Raw genomic sequence first — 10,694 nt, 5'->3', positions numbered from 1 at the left:
TTGTCGGGTCAGAAGCAGTAGAGCTTTGAAAAGAGTGAATATGTTTTAACTAGATGTGGATGACATTATACAAGGTATTTACTAAGGTACTAGCTAATCGGACACTCGCCACCTTAGACTTCAATCAACCAAAGGATCAGGCAGGCCTTCTCAAAGGGTACTCTGCCTTTGATCATATCTATACTATCAACAAGGTGATGCAAAAGTACTTGGACTATAACCAGCCCTTTGTACGTAGCATTTATTCATTATGGGATGGAATTTGACTCAATATAAACCTCTGCCATCATGCATGCATTGTGAAATCATGGAGCCACAAATGAAACTGTAGTGACTATGAGATTCCCATTAAGAAATGTGTTAGGCAAAAAGCCACAATCTCCCCAGGATTATTTACTGCTTTATTTGAGAAAGTATTCAGAGATCTGGAGTGGGAACTGTTAGATGATAAACATTGATGAAGAATACCAAAATAATAATCGCTTCGTCGAATGTATTGCCTTGCTAAGTAACTCAAGAGCGAATTGCAAAGAATGGTTAATGGCCTATACCAGAAAAGCGGAACGGGAGGCCTATGTATCTATATGCTGAAGGCAGGTAATGTTCAACATCCTTGGAATGGTATAGCAGTGTACAATAAGTAGCGAAGCTTTCGAAGAGGTAAGTGATTATGTGTACTTAAGGAAGGTAGTAACTGTAGATCCAGACCACGACAAGTTTATAGCTAGCAGAACAACAATGTAATGTAGCGCATTTGGCGTGTACTCTCAGAATATCGCAACAGGTTTACTGCCTTCGTTCAAGAGGAAAGTATACAACAGTTACACTTACCAGTGCTCAAATATGGGGCTGAAATGTGCAATCCAATGAAAGGGGTTCCAGTTAAGCTGAGCACAACGTAGAGCTCTATGAAATGGAAAATGGTAGATATAATGTTAACAGATGTACGCGTAGAGAGTAGGTCAAATAACACAAGTTAATGACATTCTAGTCGAAGTCGACAATAGGTATGGGCAGGACATGTGATGCGAAGCGAGGCTAAACGATGGTCGCTGAGGTTAACAAATTGAGATCAAGGGAAAAAACCGCAGTTGGAGCGGGAGGAAATTAGGTGGGCTGATCAGATTAAGAAGACTCAAGGGCACAAGCTTGATTGGAGGAATATAGGAGAGGGATTTGCCCTGCAGTGGGTGTAGACCCTAATCACTATTTTATTTAGCGGGCGGCAGTTGTGGGAGCGCTGTGAATGGGACAGCCACCACAACGTTACCAGATTCGCAAGTACACGCACCAGAAAAATATTTTCGACGCGTCGGGCCGGTCTTCCGCCAATTGTGAGGTTCGAGTAAATGCGCTACTCCCAGCTGCACGCCGCTAGTTTGTCCGACATCAAAGGCTATATGCAATGCCGTGCAACCAGAACTCTAATTCCACCGATGTCGCGCCATCAACATACGCCGTAAGCACTCCCTCCTTCGTTTAAAAGAATTGATGTCGCGTGTGGCGTGCCATGGCTGCTAGTAAAGACAGTGATGCAAAGTAAAAACACAGCGCCTGTTTCCGTCCTTTCTCCTGTTTGTCTCCGTGTTGTGCCTTGCGCTGTTTTTAGGACGCAGTGACGGCTCGTTAATAAACCCTATAGAGCTTACACATGTTACGCCATTGCCATATCCGAATTCAGCGCCGGTTCCTCATAGACAAAATGAGTTAGTGAGAACATAGTATACGTGTATCTTGTACAAATGCCGCACAAGGTTTCCGGCGCTCCCTAGCTGTGTCCACAGGAAGAGCAGTGCAGTAATGGAGTTAAATAAAAGCAAGTGTTGAAGCAATAATTTATTCTCACTCCCATTCGCTGTTCACCAATGTGATCATCGTCTGTGCATGGCTAGATTCCAACTTTTGTGTTCTCTGATAGAAAAAATTCAGTTTTCCGTAAATTCAGAAACAAGTATACAATTTAGTGTGATTACCGTAAATAACTGATGTCAGCAGTAAAATAGCCTGAATAATATAGGTACATCAGAAAAAAAGCAAGCGGAAGCTCGTCAAGAAATATTCTCTACCATCACTCAATAGCCCCCCCTGACAACCTTTCAGTCTTGATAGTGTGGAGCTCGCACATGTCGGAAACGTGGTCCAGCGAGGCCTCTACACATTCCATTGTATTTAAAAGCTGGGTGTAAGCTTAAAAAGATATTCAACAAAAAGATCCAAAGCTATTGCTGTAAAAGATAAAATGGATACGGAAATGTCAATCTGCCAATTTGCTGTAGTGTTGCTTCTTTAGTGATGGCTTCCCTGCTGCCTCTTCTTCCTCCTCATACCGATCACCTTTGCTCAATTTTGACAATAGTAGTACCGGTAGAAACAGGAATCCGAAGATGCTATTAGAGTAAACATTAATTTTTCATCTGTTCATATTGCGCTTAAGAAACATATAGGGCCGAAAGAGGTAAAACAACCCACATGGTCAAAATTTCCGGAGCCTTCCCCTACGGCGCATTTCATAGCCTTAGTCTCTCTGGGACGTTGAACCGCTAAATAAAATCAATCTGCACTTTGTATCAACAAAGAAGCACCACATGTGGAACCAGCTCCCATTCACAGAAGCAGCATGCTACTGCCTGCTACTGTCGCTTTTCAGAGAAAACGGTTACACGGTCTCTGCATGTCGCAAGTGTGAGTGGGTAATAAAAAGACATTCAAAAGGGCTCCGGAGATTTCCTATTACACGACGTCCCAAGGCGAGCATTCAAAAAGGCTCGCTCTACGCAGCACCAGTGGCAAGAAGCAAAATTCTACCTTGCCAGTTCTAATTGGATGGGTTCAAAGCACGGTTGTGGTGTGGCGTCCGTGGCATGAAGAGCGGCAATAAATAATTCCATAAGAATGTTTAACACCCACCTTAATGGGCCACTAAAATTAATTGAGCAACCTTATAGGCTCCGCACTCTACCTTTAAGTTCAGGCACCGTCACGGCGCGATCCCATAGTACAGTTGATATTATGAAAATAGCCATTAATGCTCGCTATGGGTAGTGAGAACAAACGATGGTACAACGTGCATGGCGGACAATGTGTACTTCTTCTTTCAACGCGAATCCTTATTGGTGACGAAAGCGAAGAAGGGCTTAAATATTTTATAGACGCGGTCCGTGCGTATTCTTTAGAAATAACCCAAAATAGCTCCGAAGTATTATCACTGCAACGAAGTGACCCATGAGTACCACATAGCTAGCCGAAAATCGTCTCCTCACGTATTGTCTGTGCGTCGCTATTATTAATTGTGCTAACTCCAAGAAAAGCTGCTCATATAACTAACTGCTCGCAGCAAGTTATCGCTTATATTACTTTGAGGGGAGGGTCGGGCTTGCTTTTTCAGGGAAGGAAAAAATAAAGCAAAGGTTTAACCCAGCTAAACCTTGGTTGACAAATCGAAAGCGTGCGACACCTCTATGGATATCTGCAAATCTCAAGTCCACTGTAGCCAGCTCTAGATGGATGTCGAGTGCATTTTGAAGGTAGAAGTCCCAAGGTAAGCCCGAAGGGCAGCGGTGGCCATCGAGGGAAAGGGTAGGCAGGGAACTGAAAGGATGTGTCGCATCGTGAATGAACCGGTACAAATTAAATTTGTCAGGTGTGCGAAGAAGCGATGTGCGACGCAGAAGAGCTAAGCGGCACAAGAAGCGTGCACCGTCAGGGCCGAGCGCCACATTTACGAAGAAGCGGGCGGTACTGAGGCCGTGTGCCGCTAGGCACTTTGAAGGCCATGTCAAACACACGCTGTCCAAGCTGCGCAGGGGCATAGTAAAGCTTTTGCTTTATAATATTTTGATTTACGATTCTTCATTTATACGCTAAAATGCCGCGGGGGCCAAGCAGCATGCTCACATGTCTCGCCCAGCCATAGTGACAATCGCTGTACAAGTTGCCGTTTCTTCATGAGAGGCGTCTGTAATTCAATTGAAAGCGCGCAATTGGAAGCGGGGCATTTGGAGGAGCCGCTGTGCCAAGCGCTTGCTCGGCTAGAAGCATCATCGTCTGCGTCATAGCTGAGGTCTTTAAGATCAAGGAATGGTGTGTTGGGCTTGCAAGCGAATAGTTTCTATTTTGAGGCCCTACGTGATTGATAAATCGGGGATATAAGGAGCGCTGATTATACTATGACAGCCGCATACCCTGCGTTGCGAGCGAAAACAGCCCGAGCATTCCTTTGACAGTTGGTTGCTAGCGTGGGCGGGGAGTGGATGATCGGTGGGATCTAGACGTTTAATTAGCACATAGTTTGGCCGAAATAGCAAGAGCGTTATGATGGATGAGAATTAAACCCAAAGCCTGCGCCTATTGGGCACGTCGGTACTACTTCGTTGAAGCGGGACTCTGTATCATTGTTGAATGGTCTGTTACATAGCTGTGTTGTTTACGACTGTATGTTAACTGTATGAGATTACAGAGGTACAATTGAATGGATCCGTGAACAGGCGAGTACCTAAGTGCATATACGCTAGCGAGGAACCGCCAAGGGAGCCGACGCGAGGAGTCGCTAGCGCTATCGCAGCCCTCCTAAAGGCCGACCGCATGTATCCTAAATATTTATTGCCGGATTGAACATAGGTAGGACAGAAATATACAGTGCGCATCGAGTGTGGGTTTTCTGCCGCGATGATTCTGTGGGTTGATCCACTGTTTCAAAAAAGCTATAACATTCGTTTTCGTCCAGCAGAACGATAAATGCGCCCTTAAGCGACATCTTTTTTATTTTTATGCGCAGGCTTTAACTTCAACGACGATGCTATCAAGCTGCTTAGCGAATGGCTTCGGGACCGCCAGCGAACGAACAGCCTAACACTGTCACTGGTATTTGATTCGGCGAATCGAGTCCTGGAAACATTTGCTGAATATATACAATCAAACTACTCCTTGACATCAATCACTGCAATAAGCTACGAATTGAATGAAAAGCACAAACTCCAAGTCGCCAACCTGGTAAGATTTCTTGACACTTTACCGCATATAAAACTTCAGCTCCTCGGGCATGTGAGTTGCTGGCGAGTCCTTTTGCGACACGTATACCTTTCATGTGCCAAATCCGCTGTATACACTTTTTACTTCATTCGGCTGCATTTTTGTACCTTTATACGGGGCAAATAGCATAAGCCAATTTTTTTCTCACAGAAATGTCTGTTGTCATGAAGGTTTGAAACATAAGCCTTTAAACTGCAGTCCTATCGCTACTTGATTTGCATGAACTTGAGTTGGATTATTCACTTAAGCTATAGGAGTCGTTCTTCCATATAACTATGACAAGTCAGTTGCAAAAGCTTTCCGAAAACCTTCCCCTGGCAACGGTGAATCAGCTCGTAATTTAAAGTCGCAAACAAGCTATTTAACTCTTACGGAGACACGGTTGTGTTTGCAGCTAAATTCTCCCATGTTTGCACACTGTAGGCTCGCCGTAACTACGGTCTTCTCCACTGCGCCGTCGGGTTCGTTCTCGGATCTGAGAATAAGCGCGCAGCACAAGCCTTCCAACTGGTTTTGTCGCAACCTCAGCTTGTGGAAGCGGTGCAGCGGATCGGTGCTCTGAGCCAAGCAGAAGCTGAGAGAAGGATCAGAGTTGCCGCCTGTCGTGTTCACTGCAACGTAAGTGCTGTGCTCCACACAAAGTTCCTGGACCACGTAGACAGTAGCCTTTTAGATTCTTCCCATAGCCGAACAATTTGCCGTTGACGGCATATGCCATATCCATTTTAATCGCCTCATAATTAGTTGCTCCACTTTTCTGTTCTGGCTTCCGAACAAACGAAAAATGTTTCCCTCTGGTCATCATCATCACCAGCCGGACTATACCAACTGTAGAGCGAAGGCCTCTCCCATACTTTTTCAATTAACCCGGTCCTGCGCTAGCTGCATCCACTTGACCCCTGCGAACTTGTTAACCTCATCCGCCCACCTAAATTTCTGCCGCCCTCTACTACGCTTTCCTCCCCTTGGAATCCAGTTTGTTACCCAAAGCGACCTTCTGTTGTCCTCTCTGCGCACTACATGACTTGCCCATGCCCATTTCTTCTTGATTTCCACTAGAATGTCAGTAACTCGAGTTATTTCTATCACCTATTCTGCACGCTTTCTATCTCTTAAGGTTGCACATATCATTTTTCGTTCCATAGTCCTCTGCGTTGTCCTCAGCTTACGTAGAACCCGTCTCGTTAGCCTCCACGTTTCAGCCCCATAGGTAAGTACAGGTAAGATGCAACTGTTGTATACTTTCCTCTTGAGCGATACCGGTAAGCTGCTAGTGATGATCTGCGAGTGCTTGCCAAATGCGCTCCATCCCCAACCTTATTCGCCAAGGTATTTCCCTTTCATGGTCTAGATAGTAGTCACGCAGGGGTAGTGCAGCGTTTAGGGCGCTCGACAACTGCACCCAAGGATGCGGGATCGAATCCCGGCCACGGTGGCCGCTTTTCAATTGAAGCCAAAAGCAAGGCACCGTGTGCTGTGCGATTTCAGTGCATGTTAAAGAATCGCAGGTGGTCGAAATTTCTGGAGTCCTCCACTACGACGTCTCATAGTCTGCTTATCTTTGGGGCATTGAGCCCCACAAACAGTCTCCCAAGTAGAGAGATTACCCTACTCCTTCTAGTGCTTCGCTACCTATTGTGAACTGCTGTTCCTTTCCTAGTCTGTTGAACATTACCTTAGACTTTTGCATATTGATTTTCAAGCCTATCGTATTGCTATTTCTGTCTAGGTTATCATTCTGTGCAGTTCAATCCCTTAGTTCTTTAGCTAGGCAATGTCATAAGCGAATCAAAGGTTACTGAGTACTGGGGAGTTCGTGTCTTCTTGCCTAACACTTTTCTTTACAGGATTTTGTTTTGCTTTTCTAACGCAGAACTATGGTTGCTATGCAGCCACTAGAGATATTTATACGTGGCAAGGAAAACCAAAGAGATACAACAGCTGATGACTTGCTTGAATGTACCTGTACTTCTCTGCATCAACCGCAGCCACCAATTCGTCTTCAGTTCTGTTATTGATAGCCGTCTTCTGCCTTCTGCAATGACATATATGTAACAATATATATATATATATATATATATATATATATATATATATATATATATATATATATATATATATATATATATATATATATATATATATATATATATATATATATATAAAGTGCGTGTTTATGTGTTTGTGTTGGCTTCAAAGCTTGTATCACCTGTCTCTAGACAATGTCTGCTCCACCTGCTTTATTTCATAAAAGCCTTATTTCCTATTTATCATTATTTTTCTCAAGTCAGCCAACCGTAAATGATGCACTCAATCAGTTTTTCATTCTCTCCGCTCCTCATACTACGGGGTGATGAAGCACTTAAATGTAAAAATACTCCGTATTCGAGTTTGTATTTTGTCATAAAAGTGATAGGTTTAACGGGTTCCGGAAGAGTGGGGGATATCTCCGCAGTGCAACTGCTCTGCCCAGTCTCTATATGAAGTTGGATTTGTTGATTACCACGCCAGGCACACACATTCACTTCGGATTTCTTAAGTTTTGCTACTTGTACGATATCGCGATTATTACCTGTTCACTCCTTTAAAACGGTACTCTAGTATCGATTATATCCATACCAACAATCAGGTGATAGAAAAATGCTCGGAATATAACCAGCCCTTATACATAGCATTCATTGATTACGAAAAAGCATTTGACTCGGTTGAAACCTCGGCGGTGATGCAGACATTGCAAAAAAAGGGGGTAGACGAGTCGTACGTGAAAGTGCTGGAAGATACATATAGGGACTGCACAGCAACCATAATTCTGCATAAAGAAGTAACAAAATTCCCATAAAGAAAGGTGTTAGGCAGGGAGACACAATCTCCCCAGTACTATTTACAACTTGTTTAGAGGAAGTATTCAGAGACGTGGAATGGGAGCAGTTAGGGATAAGGGTAGATGGAGAATACCTCAGTAATCTGCGATTTGCTGATGGCATTGCCTTGCTAAGCAACTCGGGGGATGAACTGCAAATAGTGATTGATGACCTAGACAGGAAAAGTAGAAAGGTAGGGTTGAAAATCAATATGCAGAAGGCTAAGGTAATGTTCAACAGCTTCGGAAAGGAACAGCAGCTCACATTAGGTAGAGAAATACTGGAAGTAGTAGGCGAATATGTCTATTTAGGACAGGTAGTAACCGCAGATCCGGACCATGAAAAGGAAATAACAAGAAGAATAAGATTGGGATGGAGCGCATTTGGCAAGCACTCGCAGATTATGACTAGCAGCTTACCGGTATCGCTCAAGAGGAAAGTATACAACAGTTGCATCTTGCCGGTACTCACCTATGGGGCTCAAACGTGGAGGCTAACCAAGAGAGTTCTACTTAAGTTGACAAGCCAGAGGGCTATGGAACGAAAAATAGTAGGGGTAACATTAAGAGATAGGAAACTTGCAGAGTGCGTCAGAGAAATAACTCAGGTTACCGACATTCTAGCGGAAATTAAGAAGAAGAAATGGGCATGGGCAGGACATGTAGTGCGAAGAGAGTATAACCGATGGTCCCTGAGGGTAACAAACTGGATTCCAAGGGAAGGAAAGCGTAGCAGGGGGCGGCAGAAAGTTAGGTGGGCGGATGAGATTAAGAAGTTCGCAGGGTTCAAGTGTATAGAGCTAGCACAGAACCGGGTTAAGTGGTGAAATATGGGAGACGCCTTCACCCTGCAGTGGGTATAATCAGGCTGATGGTGATAATGATGACTCCTTAAAAAACAGATCAAATATTTCCAGCTCTGTTCAGTGGAGCATAACATTCAATGTGAGTCAACAATGTATCTACCTCGACATATAACGGTGTAATATTAGCGCTAATACAGGGCTGTTTTCTCTCTGCAGTGGTGGCGAAGTAGAGGGGTCGCTCGCACACTGCACCCCAGAATACGGGATAGAATCCCGGCCTGGGCCACTTTTCAATGGAGGCGGAAAGCAAGGCGCCAGTGTGCTGTGCGAAGTCACCAGAGGTTAAATAACCCCGAATGATCGAAATTTACTGAGCCTTCCGCTGCGACCTCTATCATAACCTGAGTACACGGGGACGTTAAATAATATAAAGCAAACCAAGCAAAACTATACTGCTGTGATGCAACACCTTCCGGAATGGTTTGGCAGCATTTTCACGAAATGCATCTGATGTTTGTGCCAACGGTGACTTCTGTTCTGTTGTATGCAGTTCTGGCAGCTTGCGAGAATTGTGAAAGGAGAGCTCCAGTGCAACCAACCGGACAACGGCAGCCACGATGACAGAGATGTGCCCTTACAGCTTGATCAACTCGGGCAGTACGTGCTCACGCATATCTCCTCCTTGCTCAAGCTTAGTGACATCCTGGACGATGAAGATCAGTCAGCAAGCCTTCCTAGCGAAGCCTTGCATCTATGCAGCACACGAGACGAGGAAAAGCCGACAAAAAACAGCCTTGCTCCGTCAGGCGCTTAGCGCCGCCGGAAGGTATAAGGCCCAAGTCCTGCGGATGAGGTAGACGACGCTCAGATAACGAGTGCTCACATCCCACCATTGCATGTGTTTGAACCATTCTCCCTTATTGTACCACTGCTGCGGCGTCAAATACGTTCATCGCGTATTTTATGCACTGACAACTCTCCGTTGAAGCCAAAAGAACAACACTGAAGGCAAACAGAATAATAAAGAGGAAGAAACTTCGCAATGGAACCCACAGGTAATTGTTTCAATCTATGCCCCGGCGTTCACTCTTCAATGAACGCAAAAAGGCAAACACTAGTGTCTTGGAAAGAAGTGTCTGGGTATTAAAAAGATGGACGAAGTTAGAAGAGCGAATCATATTGGAAGTTGCTTTCGGCGCGTGGCGGCCTGATCCAATCACGAAAATCTAAGAACACGCTGCTAAAGGTAACGAAACCTTTGCCTGGCCAAGATAAAGCAAGAAATTGTCCATCACAGAGTGCTAACCACAGCCTGCTCCAGCGGAATTAAAAAAGCTAGTAAGTAGGAGTACTGTAAATTTTCCCTTGCACTGGCGTTCAATCTCTCTCTCTCTCTCTCTCTCTCTCTCTCTCTATATATATATATATATATATATATATATATATATATATATATATATATATATATATATATATATATACATTACTCCGTCCAGATGGTAGAAGTTTCCGGAGTCCTCCACTACGGCGTCTCTCATAGCCTGAGTCGCTTTGGGACGTTAAACCCCACCAACCAAACCCAACCAAACTTAATGTACCTGTGTGCTGGATTGGCGTTGTCTTCTTATAGACCTTGAACATACAAACTGCAATAGAAACCAATTCATTTTAGTGCGCAGCTCTTTGGCGCCCGTTTCTGGGTTTCGCGTCTTCGTCGGCGTCATCCGCGTCGGCCTCGTAACCAGCTCCGCCCCCTTTCATCCCCCCCCCCGTTTGAGCTGGCGCTTCCGGATTTATTTATAGGAAATGAAAGGCGCGGTAACTGTCTCACTTGTTTTCTGTGGACACCGCAACCACGCCGTAAGGGAAGGGAGGAAGGTGGGAGTGAAACTAGAAAGAGAGAAAGAGGAGCCGTAGTGGAGGGCTACGGAGTAATTTCAACCCCCTGGGGATCTTTAACGTGCGCTGACATCGCACAGCACACCGACGCCTCTTCGTTT

Source organism: Amblyomma maculatum, chromosome 6 (genome assembly GCF_055883805.1).
Source record: "Amblyomma maculatum isolate TAMU_Amacu chromosome 6, ASM5588380v1, whole genome shotgun sequence".
Taxonomy (NCBI): Eukaryota; Metazoa; Arthropoda; class Arachnida; order Ixodida; family Ixodidae; genus Amblyomma; species Amblyomma maculatum.
This window is presented reverse-complemented; position numbering follows the sequence as displayed.